General features: G+C 32.5%; 1 long non-coding RNA gene across 1 annotated transcript; it reads right to left on the reverse strand.

The window, feature by feature from the left end:
* Nucleotides 1-2,406: 2,406 nt before the first annotated feature.
* Nucleotides 2,407-3,533, reverse strand: LOC118754052. Its single transcript, XR_004994860.1, has 2 exons — nucleotides 3,026-3,533; nucleotides 2,407-2,455 (listed from the first exon to the last, which is right to left on the reverse strand). It is a non-coding gene; the product is annotated as an uncharacterized LOC118754052 (long non-coding RNA).
* Nucleotides 3,534-5,108: the final 1,575 nt, after the last annotated feature.

Raw genomic sequence — 5,108 nt, forward strand, 5'->3', positions numbered from 1 at the left:
ATGAAAATAGAAATCGATTAAGCGGTGACTGTCTGTCCACCCGTCCGTCCGGCCGTCTGTCCGTCTGTCTGTGCACACGATAACTCGAGTAAAAATTGAGATATCTTAGCGAAACTTGGTACGTGCACTTCTTTCGGGCGTAGGACGGAAAAGGGGCAAAATCGGACAATAACCTCGCCTACCTCCCATATAACGGTAATTTTCAGAAATACGCAAACTCCGATATTTAAGTAACTACTGAAGATTTTTCACTCAAAATTGATATTTACAGGGGCGTAGCCACGCCCACTTATGGATACTTGTGTAACAATTTCTTCCACAGTTGTTGGCCTTGGTACAGCATAACAAATGGCCGAAAATTTTTAAAATCGGACAATAACCATTACGAAATCTTCAATAAATCAGTAAATATTAAAGCTAATTTATTCAAAATTGATGCATGCAACAATTATTTACCAAGAAATACGCTTATGATAAAATTTTGGAAAATGGCCGTGGCACCGCCCACTTATGATCACATATATATATGTATCTCGGTAACCGTACTACCAATTTGTACCAAACTAGTTTTTTCTTCTACTTGATATAAGAGGATCGGATGTGAGTAACAATGCTATCATTAATTAACTGTTGCCAGCTTTTCTTGATGTTTTTTGTGTGTCTAAATCTGGTTTCTGATATCTTGATGCCGACTTTCCAAAGAGTAATACCGCAACTATGAACTAGTATCTTGTGGAGAGCGACAGGCATGAAATACCACGGGTAGTGATACAAATAAAACTTCCTCGTTAATGTGAATACTAGAAATGTTGGCTGATATCAGTTTGTTATCAAAAAATCTCTTTGCTGTATTTCCATCGTTCTTTGTTCTTTGGGCTGTTTTCATTTCGTGTATTATCAAACCCAATCGATATTTCAACTTCATTTGAATTTTACTTTTCGTTGTTTCAAAAAGTATTTTGTTTTCTCTTGCGTCTCTTCAACATTTAATGGAAGTCTATAAGATTTATGCGAAAGACACTCGAATAATTTTATTTTTGCATGCAACGGAGACAGTCCGTTCTGCACTTCACAGATGCTTTTCATATTTCCAAGACACAAATTGTTTCTTTGAGTAAAAAGAGTATCAAAATTCGAAACATTTACTCACTGCATTTGTTTCAAAGTAGTCTTTTAATTAGTTGATAAAAAAAAAATCACTTGCTTTCGTCAGGATCATTCTTGATTTTCTAAAGTGAGCGATAACTGGGTAAGTAATTTTTATGTAGTTCATTTATCGTTTCTTTCAATCGGCTATATTTTCTGACAGATAACTTCACGCCATAAAAACGTGCGAGGGCATCACAAGTAGACAACAAATTTGAATTTGTGTTAGCATTATCTTTTACTGCATGCAAATACTTAATAAAAGTTAAAGCAACTATTTCTTCAGATTTTCGAAACAAAAATTAAATAAAGTAAATTAAAGAAAAATAAAAATAAAAGACATAGATATAAAAAAAAAAAATAAAGCGAAATGAAATAAAAACTTCAAATAATAGTAATAGTAAAAACATAAAAAAATTAATAAGAAAATATAAAGTTACAAACAAATATAATATATATTAAAAAAAATAAAGGAATATAATTTTACTTAATACAGAATAAAATAGCAAACGAAAATAAGGTTGAGTAATGTAAAATACTATAAAACAATTTAAAATTAAATTAAAAATGTAAATAACAAATACCTATAAATTTTTTTACATAATAAAACAAGTTATAGTTAAATAAACATTAAACAATAAATATAAATAAAAAATCGTCAAAAATACTATAAAATAAACATAAAAAGTGAAAAAAAATAAAATTAAAGACTTCAATAAAAGAAAATCTAATAAAACAAACAAAATAAAATGAAATAGGAAATAAAAAGGAACTTAATCTAAGCGCAATAAGTTTAAAAAAATATATAGTTAAATAGAGTAAAAAATAAATAAATAAAAGTAAAGTAAAATTAAAAATTAAGCGATAAATAAAAATAAAGAAAATTATTTAAAAAAATACACTAAAGTAAATATAAAAAGTAAGAATAAAAACGACTTAAGCAGTGAAGACAATAAAGAAAGTAGAGAGAATAAAGAGACAACCCTCCGTTGCATGTGTTCGTTAATATTGGGAGGCGAACTGATACACTGTAGCGTACCAGCTGGCGAGTGTAAATGGTTTAACTCCAGACGTTGACGAACGGCGGAGCATACACAAGTGTACGTTGCTAAGTCTAAGTATATAAGCACATAAAAAAACCAACAAAAACTTTAGCTACAATGCTAACTAATACATATGTAGATACTAAATACATACTTACACATAAATGCTTTGAGATACGGCTAATTTAAATAATCACTGCTCTTTGCTTGATGCTAGTTTTCTACTCTTTTCGTTGTTGCTGTTATGTTGTTGTAGCTATAGAATGCTGTAAACGTCATCAAAACGGACGATGCACAAAACAAAATTGAAAATCGTATTAAAAAAAAGAAAGTATTGCGAAAATTTTGTAGCAGACGGTGAAATGCAAAATCAAAAATTTACGCTAACAGCTGGAATGGTTTTTTGGCAGAATTTGAGTAATTAATCGCGATTAGGTATAAAAGAAATATGAAAATTTATATGCCAGATAGACTGACATTATCTATTAGCCGTCCGGTGTTAATTAAGACAAATGTGTCTGCTCATCAAATGAAAATACCCAATGATAACAGCAGTGGGAGTAGCTGTCAGGTTCTTTTTTTTTTTTTAGAATCCCAAATAAAAAATGCTCTTGGCGAATTTATAACAACTGCGCAGATTAACTTCCTATTTGTATTTTCGCAAAATACGCAATTCTTTTTTTTTTTTTTAATAAAACAGGATTTTAGTTAATTTTCTACGCACTTGGAAAAACACTCGTTATGGCGTGGGTAACATATTTTTCGAAATAATCTCTTTGAATTTTAATATTTTTTGGTATCTTTTCAATTCCTTTTATATTCAAACAGTTTCTTACATGTATGTATTTTATTTTCTCCTTAATCTGCTACACTCATAAATATTTTGCACAATTTCAAGCACTCACTTCATTTATTTTTATAAAATACATCTACAGAAACTTGATTGCTTTGTCGTCGTTGACTTTGGTTAACTTTTTCTCTTTTATTTTTAGCTCCACGTTTGCAATTTTTGGTTATTAATCGATTATTTTTATTTTTATTTTTCTTTTGTTTTATTTTTATTTTTTTTTTACAAAAATCAAAGTACTCGCTTTCAGCGTTCTATGGCCTTTTATTCAATCGTATGAGTGCGTGTGTGTGTGTGTGTGTGAGGAAGATTGCTTGCCGCGTTGGTAGTGTAGCAAGCGTTTGGAGCGACAATGGTGTTGGCGGAGGTGGTGCTGGTGTTGACGGTGACGACAACGGCGGCGGAGGCAAATAATTCTGACTACGAATAATGAGAAAACACGGCGACTACGAAGACCACAACAACCCTACAGCAGCTGATGTCAATGAAGACTGATGAAAACATACCCAGGCCGCAATCAGCCGGTTGCAGGAGAGAATCTCACCAAAAAGCTGGTGGTGGTGCTCTGAGAGATTTCCACTTTTACACTGTTTGCTAGCTCCTCACACTCTTCGGATGCACTCTTAAACGACTTTGAACTCTTCAATTTAGCAAAATTTTAATTCAACAGTGTTACCAAGTGAAGCGGAAAGTGCTTAATTATTTATTATGAAAGAATAATTCGAAAAAAAAAATTCATCTAAGGGGTAGTCTGTTAACTTGGAAAAGCATTACGAAACTCTTAACATGTTGGGATCTTTCAAACATTGCACAGTGGTTTCGGCCATAGGTAAACAAAACTCGTTTTTCCTTTTTGTCACTGTCATTACTCGTTATGATAATAGAAATGTTGAAATTTTATGAATATATTAAAATTTAGCATGAAAATCGGTATTAACAGCTACAATGCCATAATTATTTTTTTCGTGTGTGAGGATCTGCCAGATTTTAATATTTCCCCATGGATATCTTGAAAAACGGTATGTAGTTTATATTCGTGTATACAAGTGCTTTGAATTTATTATTAGGGGGTAAACTTTCTATGGTCTTTAAAACTTAAAATTGTTTCTTAATATTCTAGGGTTGTAAAATAGAGACTCAGAAAAGTTAAGAGTCACAAAAGTTGAAACCTACGGAAAGGTAACTTTTCGGTTAACTTCTGTGAGCTCTTTTTTATCCGTTTCTTTATCTAACATCAATTGGATTTTGATCAAATGGAATGAGTACAATGAAGAGTTCTCAAGTAAATACATTTCACAGCTCCTAAATATAGTAAAATCTCATTTTGACAAACACGTTACTCAAAAAGGGGTTACAGCTAACCAGATATTTATTTAATGTTATATGAGGTATACAAAAAGGAAATATTCATTCGAAATTCTCGCTTTTGGCTTTCGCGCAGGACTCAAGAGAATTAATTTCGGGATATCCAAATTGTTTTGGTGCCAAGTTTGGCTCGTTCCTGCTTAACAGGCCGGCGCAGAATTTCGCTGGACTGGTTTTGGAACAGAGATAGTTAAGCTGTTATGTAACAGCTTCCAAAACGGTTTCTTGGTAAAATTTCACAGATGTTTTGACACTTTGTTCGAAAAATGCAAGTCTGTGACTTCATCGTAAGTGGCACCCCACCAGTCAGTCAGTTAGAGTACTGACGCCGTGGAGTCTGTTTGAGTTCTTCATTAGATGGCACGGTATAAATTTGTTCTTCCTGGTCAATTTGTCAGCGTGCTTCAGAAAAAGACGTTAAAAATTTCCCATCCATTTTTTTTTAAACCTTTAGTCAATAAATGTCCGGTATGGCATTTGAATGCTCAAGTCTCCAGCGTTTTTTTAATAATTCGACTCATTGGATTTTCCATGATATTCGTCTCTCGAGCCATGATTTCCTGTTGTCGGAGCGAATTTCAACGAATTCAGTTTTGATGACTTGCCGCATTCGAACTGTGTCTTTAACATCTGCTAAAATCAAGCGCTATGGCAAGGTTCTAGAGCGTGTGTTCAGAAGAAGTTGAGCCAAAAATTGAATGAAGTAT

Source organism: Rhagoletis pomonella, unplaced genomic scaffold, assembly GCF_013731165.1.
Source record: "Rhagoletis pomonella isolate Grant_MI unplaced genomic scaffold, Rhpom_1.0 Rhpom_scaffold_03272, whole genome shotgun sequence".
In the NCBI taxonomy this organism is placed as follows: Eukaryota; Metazoa; Arthropoda; class Insecta; order Diptera; family Tephritidae; genus Rhagoletis; species Rhagoletis pomonella.